The sequence below is a fragment of the Triturus cristatus genome, chromosome 1_1 (genome assembly GCF_964204655.1).
Source record: "Triturus cristatus chromosome 1_1, aTriCri1.1, whole genome shotgun sequence".
NCBI classification, from domain to species: Eukaryota; Metazoa; Chordata; class Amphibia; order Caudata; family Salamandridae; genus Triturus; species Triturus cristatus.
In genome coordinates, this window is record NC_140579.1 from 891,457,053 (window position 1) to 891,479,277 (window position 22,225).

General features: G+C 48.0%; 1 pseudogene; it reads right to left on the reverse strand.

Moving 5' to 3' along the window:
* Positions 1-258: 258 nt before the first annotated feature.
* Positions 259-22,225, reverse strand: part of LOC146871249 (HAUS augmin-like complex subunit 4) — a 208,387-nt pseudogene continuing 186,420 nt past the window's right edge.

The following is a 22,225-nucleotide window of genomic DNA, read 5'->3' on the forward strand; positions in this document are numbered from 1 at the left end:
CATCTAGCATTGAGGAAATAGTACTACAAAAACGCAACAAATTGTACATTTTTTCACTTCGTGCACTTGCAGAGGTGTGCCGCTCATTTGCAGTTTGAAGGTCTCCTCATACCTATGTAAATTAGCAGTATGCACATTTAGAAGGCAGATTGCCGAGGGCCTCGTGTCCATAAGGCCCAACTCTAAGTTCCCATGTGTCTGGATCTTCATCGCTGCCCATTGCAGTTTGTGACCTTCTCTAGATCTTTGTTCCTTAGAAAGTGGTCCATATCACTATGCTAATTTCCTCATTGACTAGACTTGGAAAGTTCCTCAAGGGCCCACATGTTCGTGGCAATCTCCTCCTTCAGACGTGCGTACTCCTTCACTATCAACTCAAACTCTGGACCGAGGCTCTCATAGGGGTGCAGCAGCATGCGAGAAGTCATCACCTCTTGCTCTTGGATAAGGATTGCCTTTTCCAGACTAGGCCTGAAACACAAAAGTGAAAATGAGAGGGGCACTGTGAGAAGCTGGCCTGGTATATGATGTACACTTCTGTAAGTAGACACCCTGCAAAGGTCCAGACAACCCATATTGTGATTTAGGAGGTCTTAGACAACCATAGAAAGCTCTCTAAGTGGTAGCTGTGGAGAGCAGCGTTAGTGCAGAAAGAGCGTAAAGCAGCTTGTTTTACTAGAACACAATCTTGTATGTATAGATTAAGTGAAAGAGAACCACACAAGGTATTTATAAAAATATGTATTTATTATATAATACGCTCTAACACATACAGATATCTCTTACCCACAGATATGTACAATGCACACAATACTTTGCAAATAAATCAAGAAATAGCACGAAATACAAAGTGGACTCCAAACCAAACCATATACTAAGAAAGGGGTATAAGACCCACGACTTGGGTCAAGACAAGGTCTAGAAGGCGTGGAAGTGCTGGGCCCCCAAGGAACCACCCAAGGTGAGAAACTAGGAACCCCACGTTCTCTGTACAAGTCAACATGCAAGTCGCAGTTGGATTTGTAAAGATTAAGGACCCTTCCCAGTGAACCCTGAAGAAACCCTTTGGAAGACAGAAGGTTGGAGAGCCACCCCACCCGTGGATACCCTAGTACCCACGTTACCTACACCAGGGAAGCTGGGTGCATAGGTGGGAAGTTGTATCGGTAACTGCCATCGAACCCAATGGAGAACTTCAGGAATGTGCCGCTGCTGAAGAAGGAGAAAGTGTCCAATGGAATCCGAAGGAAGATTCTAGTTGAGGGGTACCTGAAAGCAGAGGGGACAGAGTCTATGTCACTCTGGAGTGACCAGGAGATCAGGAAGACGAATGCCCACCAATGTCAGAAGTTTCAGGAGAGTTGACAAGGACCTTGACTCTACAGCTGTGAGGACCAGGCGACGCTGAAGAAGACCTAGGAGCCGTGTACGAGCTGTCCCACGTCGGATGTTGAGTGCTGAGGGATCGGTGTCTGGCGAGAGCACCAACAAGCCTTGGCAAATGCAACCCACGCAGAAGTCGAAGAAGGTGCAGTGTATGGACCAGCAAGATCCAGGGGACTCACCACAAGCAGGGGAGTCAAGGTAGGCCCTGGGCAATCAGTGGAGCACAAAAGAAGTAAACGTGACCCTAAAATTGACCCCACAGGCCGGAGGCACTGGAGTCGAGAGAGGACCTCAAGCAGCTCACCAAAAGATCCAGGCCACGATGAACATGATGTGGTGTGGCCCAAGATTCTGGTCACTGGAGAGGCTCGAGGTTGGGGGCTTCTTGGAGGCCGAAGATCTTCTTGGACGGAAGCCAACAAGCCTTTGCAACTGCAAGTTGACGTGATGCACAGGGTTTTGGTTCCTGCAGCTCCCACGAGGGATACTGGCCTCAAACTTGGTGAGAGGGCAGGCCTCGAGAGCTGTGCAGAACCACCACCTGTGTTGCAAAACCTTTCGGAGTCCGTAGGAGCTCAGGATCAGCAGACCGGTCAGCTTAGTTGCGGTACCTGCAAATGCAGGCAAGTGACTCCTTCACTTCAACGGAGATTCCTTCTGGTGTCTTTGATGCCCACAGGCCTTGGAAGGTTCCTGTATGGTGCACAGGCACAGACTGGAAGGGAGACGAAGTCGGTCCCAATTGAAGTCCAGAGTGCCCAGACGGTAGAAGAAGTGGTGTCTGTACTGAATATTGTTCTATGACAAATCTAGGGACCCGCCCACAGGTAAGCCCTTAAGTACCCCAAGGACAGGGTTTTGATGATTCAGGGGACCCTCCCAGGGGTGGGTGTGGACAGGGGGGAGGTTACTCGCACGTCCTTTGTCCAGTTTCACACCAGAGGGGAAGCCAACGGCTCTCAGAGCTGGTTTGAACTGGACTATGCAAGGGGTCACCAAGTGTGCCCCTCATGCAGACTGAGTGGCGCTCGCAAATGCACCCACCCGGCCCAATACACTAAATTCTGTCTGGGAGGTGGTCACACCTCCCTTTGACAGGATACCTATTGTTCTGCCTTCCCCTGCTCAAGCTTGGCTCAGCAGCAGAAGGGCAGAATCGTGTCTCTGGTCGGCAGCAGCCATGTTGTGCTGTCCAGGTCTAGAAGACTGGCACCGGGAGCATGGAAAGCCTAACGGAGGGCGCTTCCAGTGCTTGGAATCATACCTGCCACACCATTTACAGTGTGGGGGTATGATTCCAACATGTTTGATACCAAACAAGATAATTAATTGCAGACAGTTTCGAGATGGTCATCATGTAATTACGAGGTGCCCCTCTATATGGTATATGGCTGCTTCACTTACAACCCGGGAGAATGGACTCCGTAGGCTGTAGGGGTGTCATGCTCATGCAGGGGCCCCCTTACGCTTAGAACCAAGCACCCTGCCTTCAGGATTACAAAGGCCTGCTATAGGGGTGACTTAGAGGTTTTAAGTGCAGTGACCCTAGATCTAAGAAACCTCTATCTTTAGTAAGTGGTGCTAGCACCAGCTTACACAGGCTGCAATGGCAGGCCTGTAGTTACAGTTTGAATGGTCTCCCATGGGTGGCATAATACATGCTTCAGCCCATGGGGGACCTCTGTGGTACCTATGCCCTGGGTACCTTAGTACCATATACTAGGGACTGATAAGGGTACCCCAGTATCCAATCTGGGATGTACCCAAGTACTGAACATAACAATCTAAGGGAGAAAGCAGACAGACTGGGGTCCTGATTAGCAGGATCCCTGTCAGACTAGTCAAAAACTGCTTAGCACGAGGCAAAGAGTGGGGGTAACCATGCAGAAAGAGCCTACCTTCCTACAGGCACAATAAACAAAGCCATGGAAAGAGAGAACAGTGTGCCGAGACCAAGGCAAAACTGAACTTTGTATTAAGCCACAAATAACAAACATCTATGGAATGAGGTTGAGAGTGATGAAAATGCAGAGGTGCAGGTAACAGATGGGTGCAGGGTCAGTCCATGTAAAATCTCCCTTACAGACATGGAGCGGAAGCAGGATGCAGACACACACAAGGATAGAGAAGGGAGATGAGATTACCCCAGACAAGATAGCCTGGAGCACAAACATTAGGTCACGTAAGCAATATTACACTTAAATGAGGCACATATGAAGATAGAGAAATGTAAGGTACTTGTGATGTAAAAACAGTAGTCCTTCAGTAGTACACACAGGCCATCCTATAACATTGCCTAAGTAATTTTAGATGAGAGAAGACTGGAACGAGGGCAGATACTCTGTAGATAAACCCAGCCTTAAATCTGTGTAGAGTAGGTATTAAATTACTTGTAACACAAGGTTACCCTGTGCCTTGTAACACAACGTTCTATCCCACTGTCATACTCTGTAAAACTGAGATCACAAAACTGCAAGGCTCTATGCTTTAACGTGTAAAGCATAAAGTTACGCAGGGGAGCAGGATGCCACCTCTGAGCCTTTAAAATTATTCAATATTACTGAACACACCATAGTCCCGTACTGCAGTTTGAGTAAGGCAAGAAACTACTTACTTATACAGAAAGTTTTTAAAAGGACAGACTGAATGGAAATGAAGAAATCAATTTACATGTACATATTTCAAATCTACGGCATCCGGCATCTTATCTACCAAGGTATTTTATTATTTTTTGTGAATTTTTTTTATTACCACATACAAAAACAAAAATGCACCTTTCATCATTACATAATATTCCAATGCAGTACCTCTGGTAGCATATTGGCCTTTCCTGAAATGCAACAAAAACCAATATCCATACACACCCCTCCCGCTATAGCCACCCCCCGCCCACACATCCATCCCACATCACGTCCCTCCCCAGGCCGCGAGAATGGCGTAGCTTCGATTTCAGTCGCTCAGCTCGGACTCTGAGTCCGCCACCGGGGGTTCACAGATATTGCCTCTAAACGTGTTCCATTTTCCCCAAATTCGTTGCCAGCGCCTGGGGCAGCCTCTCTACCAAGGTATTTTTGAGAATAAACTGGGAGTTTATTATGGGTTTCTAGTGGGATATTTAAAAACAACAGGCGGGGATAACTGGGATTATTACAGTTTCCATATCAACATGTTTCAGCCAATTCTACCCGCCTCCCCACCAAAAAGGAGTCCACATCTTTCTTCAGGACCATGATCCCTACTGGTAATTGACTTTCACTCATAGCATGCAATCACACTCACTAATGCATAAAAAGGAAGTAGAATTAAAACACCCCATGGAGGAAAAACGGAGTCACATGTAGTCACACAGTTGTCAAAGAGAGTCACCCATTATTTATGATCTGCTTAGCAACACCGGCTGAGTTTGTTCTCCCTGGCGTTTAAAGATCCTGCCAGGTGCTGAACGATCAGGGAAAGGCCTTGATGACTTGGCCAGTTCTAGAGGCATATAGCCTCCTGGCACAGGACCCATGACCCCATTCTGTCCTGATGGTTGCAGTACCACATTGCGGTGGTGTGGTCCTTGAGGATCTGCACCTGTTCCCCCTTGATGGTCAGAAGGAAGGTTTTTATTGCCAAAAGAATCGCTCTAACCCACAACTCTAACAGTCAGAAGTGGAGACAGGCTTCTGATGGAGATCAGAGTCCTCTGATCTCCTCCTCTCCTAGATGACCTTCCCAACCCAGCAACAATGCTTCAGTTATGACGGATGCATGCATCTGAGCTCTGGGACAGGTAAAGAGATGGGCCTGCCACAGTCTAATTAGGGTCCAGCGGCCACCACTGCAAGTCGTTCGCATTCTTCTCTGACACCTGGATGGATTCTGACAGGTTTCCCTGGTGCTAAGCCATCTGAGACTGCAGATACAACTGCAGAGCCTGCATGTGCTACCAGGCTTGTTCCTGCAGCAGGATGCAGGAGACAAAGAGCCCAAGAAGTTTCAGAGCTGCTCTAACTAAGACGCGGGTCAAAGATTGAAACATTTAGATCATAGACAAGATGTCATGGACTCGAGGCGAAGGGAAGGCCCGGAATAGCACCATATTCAGAATGGCTCCAATGAACTGGTGCCTCTTTGAAGGAGTCAGATGTGACTTGAGCACATTGATGGAGAAATATAAGGATGTTAAGAGGCTGGCAGTGGTCTGGAGGTCGTTCATGACTGATTGAGGTGAGATCGTCTTCAACAATCATTCGTCTAGGTCTAGCATGGTTGGTGTTTCCAACCTCCAAAGATGTGCAGCATCCACCACCATCATTTTCTTGAGCACTCAGAAGGTGCTGGTGATACCAAAAGGGAGCACCGAAAACCGGAAGTGCTCGTGACCTCCTTGAAACCGCAGGTAACACCTGTGGGACTGAAGAACGGGGATGTGAAAAACATCGTCCTGCAAATCCAATGCTACCAACCAATTTGCCTGGATGCAGGGCAGCCAGAACTTGTGCCAGCGCGAGCATCTTGAACGTGATCAAAAATATGATGTAGTCTTCTGTCTTTTTCAGCACCACAAAGTACCAGGAGTAGCAAGCACTTCCGATTTCTAATGCTGGCACCCTTTTTATGGCTCCCTTGTCCAAGACAGCCTGAACGTCTTCGGTAGAATGCACAAGTGGTCCTCTGGAAGTGATGTAGCTAGCATGTTTGGAGGGGTGGATAGGAAGAGTAGTGCGTAGCCATGATGGATGATATGACGCACTCATCTGTCCAATGTGATACTTTGCCACCCATGGAGGAAATAACTCATCCTGCCTCCAACTTGGTGACAATGTGCTGCTGAGGGCAATCTAAAGGGGTTTCCCTGGGGCAGGGGATTTGGCAGCGCATCGCTCATGAGGCCTTGGATGTTGTCAGCCGGGTCACAACTTTAACCACGAAAGGGTTGGGAGATATGTTATTGAGGCAGCCATGAGCATTGCCTTTTCTGGATGCCACTTCCTAAATCTTGAAAAAGTTGCTATTGTTGGGGGAACTGCTACACAGGCACTGAAAGGACGTGGGAGAGTACTGTAACCATATTCGCTTTTAAGCTATCCAGGGCAGAGTCCGCCTTGTCTCTATAGACTGGTGCCATCAAATGGCATATCCATAAGTGATGCGTGGTTGTCACTGGAAAAGCCTGTGGAACTAATCTACGCAAGGCTCGAAGCACCACACTGGTGAGAACTACCATACTCATGAAACAGTCGGTAGGGTCCAGGCCAGACCTATTCATGTACTTTGCCATGTCTTGGCCAACTCATATTAACTGCTGCAGATTGGCTCCGAAGTAATCAGTCTTTGGGGGCAAGAAAGATGTCCCTCAATGTTAGACCTGGCACCATTGGCGTGAGTCTCCCTTCCATTTTTTGCTGTGTCTCCTCTGTTTTTGCTGGTTATTAATGCTCTGGGCGCTGTGCCACTGCCATTCAGTGCCACAGCGTGAATGCTCCCTTTGTAAAGATGATATGTGAATTGGTACATCCATGATTGGCTTATTTGGTTTACCTGTTAGTCCCTAGTAGCATGGCCTGTGTGTGCCCAGGGCTGGTAAACCGAATGCTGCTGGTGGGCCTGCAGCACTGGTTTGTGCCACCCACAGAAGCAGCTTGTAAAGTGACTCAGACCTGCCACTGCAGTGTCTGCATGCAGTCCAGAACTGCCATCTTGACTGTGAAGTGCACCCACTTCCCAGCCCCTGAACCTTCCCTTGGCATCCTGTAAGCCACCCTTATGATAGGGTACATTGTATGTGTAATGTAGGACATGCTCCAATGTGTGTAGTATGTCCTAGTAGTGAATTACACCCAATTTCGTTTTTCACTACTGTAAGGCTACCTGTTCTCCATAGGCCAGAATGGGAGGTTTTGGCTATTACATTCTATAGTCCTAACTGACCCACAGAACATGGTAGAACAAGCATTTGCAATGCAATAGGTCTCGCATTATAAAAGTGTGAGCAGTTGGCATTGCTAATAATAATGCAACACTAGCTATTGGCTTTGTAAATGATAATGGCATTTATTTATATGTTTGTTTTATAAAATAGATTAAAAAAGGCATTGTCATGAACAATGCCAATAGCATAAACTTTTGCTAATGCGAGACCTATTGCATTGCAAATGCTTGTTTTTTTAGCATTGTGGGGGAAGGAAAATCATTTTAAGAGAGTCGTTTTCTCTCTGGATTTCCCTTCTCTTTCTGCAACTCAGGAGCATCAACATTGTCGGGGTGTCACCAGGGCTTTAAGTGGAAGCTTTTTCAATATTATATACAAGCCATAGTTGCTGCTTATTTATCTTATGCAACTAACAACCATTGGCAAAGCCAATATTCCTGACTTCTTGTAGGTATGATGTTACTTGTTATATCATATGTCTGGATGCAATGACAGAAACAGCAAAATATAAGTCTGGCAGCACACTATAATAAGCACAGATTTTACCTTACGTGTTTTAAGCCACGCCCTTAATTACACTGGCCACGCCCCTTTGAGAGCTCCCTAGTGTTTTTTAATCCCATTTAAACCGTGACTAGAGATCATTTCAGACACCAGCACAAAGAATTAGGATCCTTGCATCATGAAGGTGATGTTTGTTTATCAATAAGTGGCGTATATTGTAATACAATTCATAAAACATTAACTCTACGGTAAAGTTATCAGAGTAGAGTAAAATGTGCGAATGTAAAAAAATACGGTGCCTGTACAAATTATCGTTCGTATCACAGATTTTTATTTTTTTTTTACAAAATAAATTGTAGCACACTTTCCAAGGAGCTTAGCTGAAAGGTGCAAATTATGTACGGTTTATGGTTTGTTACACCTAAAAGTACACACACAAAAAATACAGTTGTAGGGCTCAAAATACGCCTCCCTACTAGAGATTGATTGAGCAATGTAGCACGAAGTACTAATGCTGTTCGTCCAACAAAATACAATAGAGAATTGGATACACACGTGACTACCAACCAACCCCCTTTATCACCATGTGAGAGGGTTAAGGAATGAGCGTGAAATTAGATAAAGCAAAGGAAAGCAAAGGAGAGCACAGGTGCAACGGGGGAGTGTCTGACGTGATATGGAGTGATTTAGAGAGGGGCACAGGCTCCCGTTTAAGGGTGGGGGTCAGATAAGATAACACGAGGAAGAAAGAAAAGGGTGTCCGAGTCCAGCAAATTATTAGGACTCAAACATTAGATATGAGAGTAAGATGGAAAGGAACGCGGGGATAGGCACATGCAGGTAAGGAGTGGAGCACAAGAGATGGTGTGGCCCTCGGAGTGCTCGTACCTGGCCCTTGCTGCGCTGAAGAGCCCTGGGCTGGGCAGCAGTAGAAGTTGCCGCAGGGAGAGCAGCACCAGCAGCCAGTGCAGCAGGAGGTACAGCAGTATGGACGGCACCAGGAGGCTCTCTCACAGCCCCGGGCTCCTGCCGCGGGAGGCGCCGCTGCCGTTGCCAGGGGGACTCCTCCGGCGCTTCCTCTCCTCCCCTGTCCCGTTCTGTAACGCCGAGCCCCAGGCCGGGAGCTGCGGGGCTCCCGCATGCACCCTGCACACCGCTGCCCCCTCCATCTCCAGGCACCTCTTCCGCCTCGCCTGCCTCTCCGGTGCAGGGACTCAAGCCGGGCTGCCGGTCACGTAGCTCGAGCACAGGGGGTCAGATCTCTGCAGTCCTGCCGCCTCCTGACACTGCACCTGCCCGGGGGAGGAGCCGGTGCGTGCGAGGCTGGGGATAGGCTGAGGCTGTCGGCGGGGAGTGTACGGAAGAGCGAGGTGCTGCTGACAACCGGGGTGCAGGGTCTCCACGTGCTTCCTGAAGTCAACCTCGGCGCATGAGAGTGCCCGCCTCGACACCCCTCTGTCCCAACGCGAGAGACTGTCGAAAAGTGGTTGCCGGGGCTCGAGATAATTCACACCCCCGAAGGAGCTCCTCGCACAGTGCGTGAAGGGCAGCCCGTCCTTTGCAGTAGCCCGCGACCGCGCTAGCGTTGATCTTACAACCCTCAGAAGTGAATATCTGCACACATGTGACCTGAAATTTGCATACAAATGTAAAAGTGCGTCAGTGACCCACGTTACAGAGGTAAATGGTGTCACATCGATCGCACCTGATAAAATCCGACTCAGCCAATTCAGTTGTTGAGAATAGCATGCAGATTTAGGGCCTGATTACTAGTTTCGGGGTCCCACCACCAAAACAAGCACTGGCCGCACGCGCGCCTCGCGCTTAAAGTAAAAAAAAAAAAAAAAAGACAAGCCCGGCGGAGCGTAGCGCGCGCGCGCGCTTGGGGGCGGGGGAGCGGACCCTTTGAAGTGCTCCCAAAAGGCGGATTTCATGGCGGCACGATGCGCGTGATTTTGCGCGTGCTAGCCATGCAATCCGCTTTTTGGGAGCACTTTTCAAACCCGCTCTCTATAGTCTCGCTTTGCGATCGCTTACGCGATAGCAAGGTCGAGACCTAAAAACGAATTTAGTATGCCTGAGCTCAGAATATTAAAATACATCTATAAGTGAAGGTTATTTTTAATTCTGTGTGTGAAAATACCACTTTTAGAGTATAGGTACTTTCTTGCCTAAGCCTTCCAGTGTGCTCTGCTATTATGTGTATTGACTGTCTGGTTTTGGAGGGACAGGGCAGGCTGAGTCAGACCTGGGTTGAATAAAGAGATCTGCCTTGGAGTGAGGGGAGGGGTAGCTCCTGCACTTGAATAGGGCAGTGCCTGGCAAGGTGAATGCTAGCTCCACCTCCCACTGTGCGTCTGAAGGCAGACCCCCTCTCTCTGAAAGGAAGGATGCATCCTGGTAAACAAAGTGCTCCAGGGCTGGGCAGAACTGGTTCTGGCTGGGTTCAGAGGCTTGTGACCCCTAAGAACAAAGACTTTGGGGGTATAAATATTTCTGCCCAAACCCCTACAATTTGTATTGCTCCTGGACAACAAGAAGAACCTCTGTCCGTGTAACTACAGGAATCTGCAGGAGAAGGACTGTCCTTTTGCTTGTGTGCTGTTTCTTGGATTGGCCTGCAGTGGTTACTATTGGACTTGGAAGAAGAGGAAAAGGACTTTGAAGGAACTTTTATTTTTGGCTACAGCAATCACCCCAGGGCTAGAAGAGAGCTAGCCTCCTGCAGGAGTCTCAGGAACATCAGACTCCACCACCAGCCTCCTGTTCCCTCCCAGCGAGGATTTCTATCTGCAGGTGAGGCTCCTGTGAGTTCCAGGGCCTCTAGTTCTACTGTTGAGAAAAGAGTGCTGAAAATCGTCGCTAACCCCAGTTAGCGAGCCGCTGCAGCTGGAAAGTGTGAGGAAAATCGTCGCTCTGCTGCCGCCGAACGCTCGCTACCGGAGATCGTCGCATCACCTGTCGGCGGGCCTGAAAACGCTCGCTAATCCCGAAGATTACCCTATTGCCCGTCAGCGGGCCCCAAAACGCCCGCTAACCCAAGTACGTCGCATCACCTGTCTGCGGGCCTGAAAACGCCTGCTATCCCGAAGATCATCGCAGAGCCTGTCAGCGGGTTCTAAAACGCTCGCTAACCCAAGTTATTGTATCACCTGACTGCGGGCCTGAAAACGCTCGCTAACCCGAAGATTGTCGCATTGTTTGTTAGCGTGCCCCAAAACGCTCGCTAACCAAAAGTCATCACATCAAGTTCATCGCATCGAACGCCATGCGTTCGCCATTTTCCCCGCATCGCATCAGGATCATCGCTCCCTCGCGGAGCGCCATTTTCTTTTATCGCAGCAAGATCGCACACGCAACAGGCTCGGCGCATCATCCTCCCTTAGCGGCAAGGATTTTATCGCATCGCCGGCTTAGCGTGCAGAAGTTGTCGCTTTGTCCTGCCCGCAACCCAGCGCATCATCCCTCCTTGCGGTAAGGATTCAATGCATCACTGGTTAGCGTGAGGAAATTTATCGCTACAACTCCTTAGCGACATTTTTGTTGCTTTGCTACAGAATCCAGATACCTTGTGAGTAAAAGGGTCTCAGAGACCACTGCATTGAACTGAACATCATTTTGTGCACCTTGAACTATTTTTACAGCATTTTTAAAGTAACCCTATGGTCCTAGTATTGTGGATTTTTACTGTTATTGGTCTTGTGTTAAGTCTATATAATATATACTTATTTTTTTATAATTACTTGAGTGTTGTCCATTTGTAGTGTTCCTCATTGTGTTACTGTGTATGGTCATAAATGCTTCACACACTGCCTCTGAGATAAGCCTAGCTGCTCGTGCTACGTTACCACAGGAGTGAGCAGGGGCTGTCAAAGGGTGTAGGCTGCTTACTCTGACTTAGGAAGAAGGGTCCCTACTTGGACAGTGGCCAGCCATTACCAACTAGAGACCCCCATTTCTAACACTCAACAAGTCCCACAACACGTACTACTAACGCCCCAAGGGGCAACTTGAGTTCACAGATCTGAGGAAGAGGCTGGTGGAGGAGAAAATCCTTTTCTCAAAGGTTTCCATGCGTCTGGACTCTGTCTGTAGGTGTAATTGGGAAAGAATTATGGTTCAATATGCTGGAGTAAGCTTGTATCACAAGAGTTTCCGGTGTGGAATCTGGATGAGGAAAGATGGACTCCCGGAGCCAGCCTATGACTTTTATCTATCTGCCTGTAGACAGGTAGGGGGCGTGGGCAGGACAGGCGGGTGTAAGACCCCAGTTTTGCCCAAGGTCTCCGTGAGGTCCTTGTTAAAGGGGAGTAGAGGCTCTGATGAGGTCTGCCCTGGCTGCAGGATCTCTGGGAGGACATTTGTTTTGATCTCTACTGAAGGTAGCTGGAGGTGGAGGACATCTGCCACTCCACTGTTCACTATGGCAAAGGATGCCAATTCCTCAAGAATGGACCAGGTGGAGACCAGTATCGGGGATTGTATCCAGGCCAATGGCCGTCTAGAGATTCAAAAATAAGCTCTATCATCATCTTCATGGACATCCTTGAGTGGTTTAGTGTTTAGAAAACATTGTGCAAACAGAAGCGTACGTTCAGAGTCTGACTGGGTTGAGATGGGTGCGTTGTCAGCCGAGGTCGCAGAGATTTAGCTTTAGAGTCGTTCCTTCGGTGGCATCGGCGCCAGCGTCAAAGCACAGGAAGTCAGCACAGAACTTGGCGCCGGAAGAAGTGGGTGTCAGCTGGACACAGGTACTGTATCAAGAGGCACAGTCGTGATCAGAGAAAGATCGGCCTGTGGTAACCCGTGATAATCTGGCGAATGACCTCCTCGGAACCTTGGGGCTCATAGGCATGGGAGAGGGATATGAAGGGGTGCCAAAAATTTGCAACATAACCTTTTTAAAGGCTTGTATCTGTTGCAGTGTCGCCGAAAGCCCCGGTAATTCAGGCAGAACTGGGAATAGGTTCCTGCAGCAGGAGATTGGGAGCGAGACCATGGCATACCCTAAAGTCAGAGTTACTTCTCCTGACGATTGTGGCTGGTAAAAGAGAAGTAACGCATTGACTTCTTAAGTTTCTTTTTTGAGTTTGACTTGCCTGAGGATTTGGAATCTGATGACAACCTTTCACAAGACTTGTCTCAGGAGCAAGAACTTGTCCGTGCCCTCGACTTTGACGCTTTTCTGCGGTGTTCTGCAACAGAGGTTGGCTTCCGGTCTTGGATGGCCTTCAGTTTCATCCGAGCTCAAATATCGCACGATTTACAGTCAAGCCAAGAGCCCAGAGCCCAGAGACAGACCTCATGGGGTTCCGTCACCGACATCTGTTTGTGGCAATCCTCGCAGGGTTTAAATCTTATTGTTTTTGAGGATGATGATGGGTGGTGGTAAAGGTCCTCCCGAAGTGGCAGCCCAATTGAAGGACAGATGCTCAGGCCAAACGTGTGGGTAACACACTCTCCTGATACAACCCGAAGCCACCAAGATGACTTGGGCCTGGTTTTTCCTGATCTTCAAAACTCTAGAAAAGGGGCAGAAGCACGAAGGCATATAGACGTCCAGTGGTCCACTCTAAGTGGAATGCATCTCTGAGCATCCCTGGTTAAGTCCGTCCTCTGACAGGACAATTTGAAGGACCCACGTGTCGGGTGTAATCCTCTACCTAGCTTTGATGTAATCATGTATCCTCCCTCCTAAAGTACTTAAGTGGCTTGGAAGAGGTGGGGCACTGGGTAGAATTTTGACCCTTCTGGCCTGGGCATTATTGGCTGAATCTCAGACCCTGGCTTCAAAAGGACTGGAGGGTCTGCTGCTGAGGTGATTGTCCTGGACATTTTCTGTACATCGTGCACTTTGTGAAGCTGTGAAAAGAGTGAAGTTGTTGGGGATACAGTCACAAGGGCACAGAAAGGCAGAGGAAATGTGCTGTGCCCTGCTTTCTTTGAAACATTCTAGTGCAGAGTCTGCTCTGTGTCAATACAGAGCTATACCATCATATGGCATGTCCATTAATGATGCCTGGACGTCACTCGAAAAACCTGTGGAACTCATCCAAGTGTCGTGCCAAACCATCACAGTGGATCCAACCACTTTGTCTAAACAGTCAGTAGTGTCTAGCCCTGAATGGGTGTCTTATTTCACTGCATCTTGACCATCCTCAATGAGCTGTGTTATTTCGGAGTGGAATTCATCTGAGACTGTTGGCAAGATCTTGCTGACCATGTCTTATAATGCATGTGAGAATCGTCCAAGAAGACAGTGACACAGTGAATGGCAAGGCTGGATGAAGAAAACACGCTTTTCCCAAAAGCACCTATACGTTTTGACTCCTTATCAGGTGGAGTCAAAGGAAACACGTTTGGGTTCACCCTACATGTAGGCGCCTGGACCACTAGGCTCAGGTGTGGGATGCCGAGTGAGGAAGGCAAAGGCACCAGGGGCAGGACTGTGGTGTCTAGCCGCTTGCCTATTTACCGTCGGGGAAGAGCAAGGATTGGCCCAAGTGCTCAATAATGGCTGCGTGAGGGCCTCATTAAAAGGTAAAAGGGGCTCAGTCGAAGGCTAAGCAGGCTGCAGAACCTCTGTCTAGACAATTGTTACCTATCCAATGGAAGCTGCAAGACTAAACCTTCAGCAGCACACCTGATAACGACAGCAGATGATCCAAATTCTTCTGCCAAGGGACTAGAGGAACGCAAATCAGTGACAGAGAAAGTGCCCAAATCACAGGCCTCTTGTAAGTCCATAAGTAGGTTATCTAAATAATAGCTGGATGCATCATCCTAATCACCTCCATTATCATTGCCCAGGCCCGGTTGGCTATGCTCAGAATCCAAACTAAAAAGATCATGGAGTGCTTGTGAGCGGCTCCTAAGTAAGGGCAACGTCCCGTCGGAAGCTGCACAGGACGTGACACTGATTGCGGTCGTATTGGATTGGTTTAAAAATTTGACAAAACAATTGGGTCCTCCTCTGACGTCGCGGCTGGAGTAGACATGGCAGAAACCAGTGTGGATCTTGGCGTCAGAATCAAAGTCAGGTTGGGGTTTGGTCCTGGAGTCAGGGTGGACCCTGCCATGAGGTTAAAAGGTGCAGGATGGATCTGCCAATGATAATCTAACTGGAGGCCTCCTCCGATCAGAGGGGCCCGAAGGCACGCCAGAGGGATCAGGAAGGGTGCTGAATATTCACAACATGCCTTATTTGAAAGCCTCTATCTACTGCATTGTCACCGACAGACCTGGGAATTCAGGATGCATCAGTATAAGTTGGGGAGGCACTTGGACATCCACAAGACTTAAAGAGCAGCAATTGGTTGATCATATCAATGGCCTTAGAGAAGTGCACACAAACAGAACACATGAGCGTCGCATCACATCCTTCTGTTAGGTAATAGGACAAGTGTCAACACATTATGTATTATTGACAGGTGTGGTGGGACAGGGAGAAATGTTGCTTCATTTTCTGGTTTTCCTGTTTTTTTGGCTCACCTGAGAATTTCTAATGTAAGGAATATCTATTGCGAGAACGGCCAAAGGAGTGGATCCATGCATTTAGCTTGGAATGGGAGCAGGGCTTACAAGACTTTCATTGGTGTTCTGAAGCACAGTTTGCCTCTGTGATCCCGGATCGCCTTGGCATTCATCAGGGCACAGTCCTTGTAAGACTTAGAGTTGTGCGAAGACCGTAGACACCAAAGACACATCTCATGAGGATCTGACACAGACATCTGTTTGTGACAGTCCCTACAAGGCTTAGATGGGGGCATGTTCCCTTGCACACTGTGAAAAGAATTTGACGATATTTTTTTGTCAAAGATGAGGATAAACGTTTGGGAGCAATCTCCAAAATCCACATCTGAAGGTATGGAAAGAAAGGAACAGAAATCAACGTGCAGAGGTGGCACTTGCATGCTTCTCGGATGCCACTTCCAAAACGGGAAGAGGCATACGAGGAGACGTATGACGCTACCTGCTAGTGCGCGGGAGCAATACTCTGAAAAATCTCAGGATCCAGTCTGGCGCCTGAGGGGTATTCACAGTTAGATGGATCTATCAGAATAGACAATACCCAAGTATTTTTTTTATTTTAGAATGAGAAAATTGGGAAAGGAGTTTGATGCCTCAAATGCAGTGCATCTTTTTACATTAGGGCATTAGTGCAGAAGGCACAGGGGCAATGGTATGACTCATCTGCCCCACACCAATTATTGATTTTGTTTCTAGATAACTACTGTACTATATGCAGACCTGTACAATTTGAATATAATTCTGCCAGCTGATATGTGAGCCAATGACTTAAAGAAGAGAGAAAGGGTATTGAAGGAAATACTCCTGGTCCCCTTATAGTATATGTATCAAACAATTGAAGAAGTATACCCTGAAGACAAAAAATGTCCACGTGGTATAAGGGAAGACACACCAAAGGAGAGAAGTTCTCCTTCTCTAAGAAGACCCCCTCACTCACCAACCTAGTTGGTGACATGCTTCATCATGGGGGTCCCACCCGAATGCTATACGGGTGTGCTTCAACACCTGATTACAGTGGAGCAGGTTTTGATCGCAACAGTGGTGCTGGTGAGTGAAAACAGGTGAATTAAAAATTGTCCTAATTTAACTCCCTAAAATGCTTTAATATGGAGCAACAGGACAAGATTAAAACCAGTGTAAGATACCGTGTTCAGTTAGATTGACCTCTGGTATCTTTGTGGTGATAAAAAGTGAAAGTGGTCTACATGTTTCAACCCAATGGCGATATTACCAGGTTTTCTTCAGGACCTAGCTATGTGACCCAAGTGGTATACACGCGCTAGGGTGTACCCAACCCTTGGTCAATCTGATACCACACCGTGTACTCACAGTATGGCGACCTCTCAATTGCTGAAAGGAAAAAATCTGAAAGAGAAATAAACAAGCACACGTATTTCCAATCAATAACGTGTGTCTTGACCTTAAGTTGTTATTAGTGTTCCTCCCATACAAGGCTCAGAGTTAGAGTCGTTTAAACAAACATGGTGCACATAGTGATTCGGGCATTTCATGCACGGCGTGCCTTACGTCTGAGCACTGGATGAGTCTGATTGGATATATAGGACACCTAAAGATTTCATCCTCGAGTGCGCGAGATTGGTCCTGAAGAAGAATTACTTTGAATTCGAGGGAGCTCTGTACCTCCAAATTGGGGGTACTTCGTTGGGGAACACTTTCGCCCCTAGTGTGGCCGGGCTCTATGTCTTTGAATTTGAGCAGAAATTCATACTTAATGACCTGACCCTTTCTCTTCACATATGTTCTGGAAGAGATACATCGATGACGTCCTTGTCATCTGGCAAGGACCGAACGATGTTCTGACTTATTTCATTTCATGGATCAACACCTGGATCGAAACTTGAATTTCACACACACACAACAGACCCCAACAGCATGGTGTTCCTGGATGTTGTGATCACAAAGGAGAACGGGTGTTTGGAAACAAAGACCCACCACAAACCTACTGCTAAATGCAACTTGCTCAGATACGAGAGCTTCCATTCAAGGCCACTGAGGGAGAATCTGCCCTACGGCCAGTACCTTAGGTTACGCCGCAATTACAGCAAAACCAGTGATTACTGCACCCAAGCAGTAGACCTCATTAAGAAATTGACAGATAGAGAATACCCTGAAAGAATACTGAACAAATGCCAAAAAAGAGCACGTAACCAACCGAGAGAGGTCCTGCCTGTTGAAAGACAAGAGAACTACAGAGGAGGAAATACCACTTACATGTGTCACTACTTCTAGTACGGCTTCAAACCAAGTGACACAGTCCATCAATAAACACTGGGGCATCCTCAGGACAGGGAACCTACACTGGGAGAAACCGCTGTTTTCTTTCAAGAAAGCCAGGAGTATGAAAGACTCCCTAGCGAGCACACGCCCAAGGAAGAAAGAACAGGAAAACTCACAAACAGTTCTTAACGCATGTGGCCTACCGAACATCATGGGCCATTTCCCGTGCGGGAATTGTAGCGTGTGCCACCTCACCAACACAACGAAAACGCTTACACTGGAACCTGGGAAGGTGTGGACACAACGGGCACACATGAATTGCAATAGTGCGAACGTAGTGTATTTGATAACATGCCCGTGCGGCCTCCAATATGTGGGCATGACCAGCAGGAAAAAAAAACAAAGAATCTGTGAACACCGCAGCACCATTAGATTTAAAAAAGTAATAAGTAGACTGACAGAACACTTTCTTCACGTGAACCACACAACCAATGATATGAGGCGGAGAATAATTGAGCAAATCAAAACTGTAGAAAAGATCCAACAACGCTTATTTGAGAAAGAACGTTGGATATACAGACTGTCCACACACAAAAACGGGTTAAACGAGAATATCCCGTGGAACTCAGTACTACAAAGATAACGTCCTGCCAAATCACAAGCCTCACTAGGGTCACTGATAACATTTAATAACTGAGTGTAATAGTGTAGCTTTTATCAGATGTGCACAACCACCATGCTAACCACTAAAGCCTCAGGAGAGTCATTGACGCATGGCACATACACATGGCCCCTTAGCGTAACCGCATTCTGTAACCATACATACCATATACATTTTTAAGCACCCAACAAGACACCTGTATGCCTGGATCACTTTATAATTTGTGTTTCCATCTCCACTAGCGGTAATGCCTTCCTGGCTTACCACAAGGGGTGTATTCACAATAAATAACTTAATACCTCAAAACTACTTAGTCTCAATCGAATAGTTCAGCTCGCCCACTAACCACTATGTTAAGATACATGGCCGCTTTTTGCTTGCGGTCTAGGGAGTTCTATTCCCAGTAGTTACTATTAATCTAAGAATAAGCACTGCGCTCATTCTGTCATAAATATCAATGCTATTTACAGCCCCGTCGCAGGATTCATTGGCATGATATTGAGTGCCCCGCTATACAATCTATTATCACACCATGTGAGCATTTTGTTCAAAAGCTTCACCACACGTTCCCATTCAAACACCTGCCACGCCCCCCACTGACGTAGTCACGCGCTGCTGTGACCACGTTTTCAAGCCACACGTGACGTACCCGGATGGACCCTGGTACCGGTGCGGGTTAAAATACCGGTGAGGTGCACACACAGTGATCCTTGGGTCGCCGTGAAGGGTTCACACAATAGGCAGACAAGCGGGCGCCATGGTTTGACAGAGTAAGTAATCCTGGTATCATGTGGGTGGGCTCCGTTGCTCCACGTACCATTGTTAAGGTATGTGCTATGCGAACGCTGGAATCTAATGTCTCGCTTACCTCCAGAGTGTGACTAGAGCCAGCGCCATAACCCCAGCTTCCATGAGGCACGACCGAATCGAGTCTCTATTAAGCCTTAAATCTTCTCTTGTTCCATTTGGCAGTCTTTTTAAGCGCACAACAAGCATGCATGCTTTTTAACAGAAAACCCTTACTTCAAATATACGCTCAATCACTGAATCGAGCGTTTTAGACACCCACCGTAAAGTGTGTTGAAAGTGGGTTGTAATATCGAATTGGGGTGACTACCAGCCCAGAGTAAATGGACAACAGGCAGACACCATTCACTGTTGTCTCGCAGACGTAAGGCACGCCGTGCATGGACTGCCCGAATCACTATGTGCACCATGTTTATTTAAACGACTAACTCTGAGCCTTGTATGGGAGGAACACTAATAACTCAAGGTCAAGACACACGTTATTGATTGGAAATACGTGCGATTGTTTCTTTCTCGTTCAGATTTTTTACTTTCAGCAATTGATGAGAGGTCGCCATACTGTGAGTAAACGGTGTGGTATCAGATTGACCAAGGGTTGGGTACACCCTAGCGCGTGTATACCACTCGGGTCACATAGCTAGGTCCTGAAGAAAACCTGGTACTCTTACAGATAGGTTGAAACATGTGACCACTTTCACTTTATCACCACAAAGATACCAGAGGTCAATCTAACTGAGCATGGTATCCTACACTGATATGTGAGCCAATCGAGGCTGAATTAATATAGGCATTTGGGTGAAGCATTTGTTGGCACTTCTAAGACAAACTTCACTTGTCTGAGGAAAGTGAAAAATAACTTTGCTCTTTTCTGCTTACCTTGAAATTTGGAGTACCTCAGTCATGATTGTAAGTGGATAGTGTGGCTGTAGTGCAGATGGTCTCCCAAGGCTTTCTATGTGTCCTGTCGAATATGCACAAACGTTCTGGGTACTTTCTGCATAATGATTATAGCTCCAAAAACTCCTGATCATTCTTTTACTAGGAAAATCTTAAGAGTTTTATTAAGCCTGGTATTTTACTGCCTGTAATTCATCTCTTGTATTATCACTGGTGCAATGTCCTCACTGGTCTCTTGGGGTGCCTGCAGAGTGCAGGGAAGCAGCTCTGCTGCTCCACGGGAGTTCCTGGTTCGTGGATTCCGTGCTGGCAGGTCTCCCAGGCTTTAGAAACAACAGCTGCAGGACACGTCGTCTTTAGCTCCATTGTCAAAGTCAGACCGGCAAGTTGGCGCCAAGTCAGTTGCTGTTTCTCTGCTCTTGTTTCTTGTGACTCTTCACGCAAGTCTTCTTTCAGGTCAGCAGGATCTGATTTCCTGGTGCCTGGTCCTCCCCTAAATACTAGATTTAGGGGCGTTAGGAGTGTAGGGTAGCAGCCAATGGGCTACTTATCCCTGGGGTCACTACACCCCCTATATGACCACTTCCTGTGGGTAGTGGGCAGAATCCTGCCCCAGAGTTGCTAAGTTTGCCATCACAAAGCTGGCAGACTCTGACATTTCGTCTTTGTAGGAGAGTAGGGTCTGCAATCCTATGATCACCCAGATTTTTTGCTTTTGCTTCATTGGTTTATGACTTTCCCCGGCTGTGGGCCTGCCAATCAGACCCACAGCCTAGCTGTTCTCTCTCGAAATTAAACACATGTACATTAGGTGCATCCACCAATTGGAACTGGGCCGCCTTGTCAGTCCCTGTCTCAGCATACCACAGGTATCCAGGGCATCGGTGTACCCAGGGCCTACCAGGGGCTGCAGCATGTATTATGCCACCCCTGGAATGGCCGCCCAAATCGGACACAACTGGCTGCACGACAGCTGGGGCAACGTGGTGTAATCACCCGTTGCTGTAGGTGTAGTATTCCTACACCTAACCCTAAAATGGACACATGGATTCCTATCAGTCACTCCTATGGCAGGCCTTATCAATCCTGAAGGCAGAGTGCAGGGAATCATGTGGGACGGTGCTCTGGCGCGAGCTGAGCCCGTCGACGGCTTGCGGAACCAAGTCCTAATAGCCGTTCCATAGTGACGCGGGCCAACTACTTTTAAATGCATTATAATCCTCGCGGTTATTTGCTAACTTTGGCATCGCATCACCTACACATGTCGAGTAAGGTGTCATACGAATTGGAATACGAACCCCTCGCCAGTTCTGGCGACGGGGCTAGCATTCCCCCCTTTTAGAGGGGCACGACATGGAAGTAACCTTGAACCCCGGTTAAAGTTGACTCAAGCCTCAGCATCACAAAATGGATGCTGCCACCAGACACAAGTCTGACCTCCTGCTGCTGGGAGACCTTCCCGCGAGGGGAGCTTGGACAAAGGGTTTCCTGCCGAGGTCGGTGTTAGCACCATCCCAGACAGGGTTTGTGTATCCCAGGTAGGCAGGGCTGAAAGGAAGGTGATTGCAAGTGGCACCCCGGTGCTCACTGTGCATAGCCCGGCTCAAACCAGTTTCGGGGGCACACCAGCCCCTGAGCTGGGGCGAAGCCGGACAAAGGATAGGGGTGTAACCACCCCCCTCCTGGCTCCACCCATAGGTAGAACCTAGTCACGGGCCAGCCCCTTTTCTTAGAATAAAGGTAGGAGCGAGTCCCCTTCCCAAATTGGATAATTCTGAATCTTGAACTACTTTCCACGAAAGGAACTCTTGACTATTTCTGAAGACTCTCCCTTGTGGCTAAGGAGTAGCCACCCTGCACCAGCAGGCACCACCTAAGCGCTTGCGGTTTGCTGTAAGTCTCTCCCACGGATCAAGACTGCCCAGCTCGACGAGACCCGAGTTCCCTGCCATCTCTGACCTTTTACCTACCTCATCAGCCCAGCTGAGAGTCGTAGGTGTGACGAGACCTGCGGGACCGGCCATCTTCAGAACCTGCACGACGCTTATCTAGCACGCCCACCGAGGGACCCTCGAGTGAGTGCACCTAGGGTTTGAGAAGCCCTAACCCTGAGCAGCTCCAGCACCGAAGTCTGCCTCCCCAGCATCCCCGAGATCTGCGTGGGGGCCCTTCCGCTCCTTGCTGTTCACCGCGTTGTTCGACCACTTGCCGACCGGCTTGTGGCCCTCTTCACGACGCACCACGTTTGTTTCATCACTAGTCTGGTTGCTCCAGACTGGCTCTTG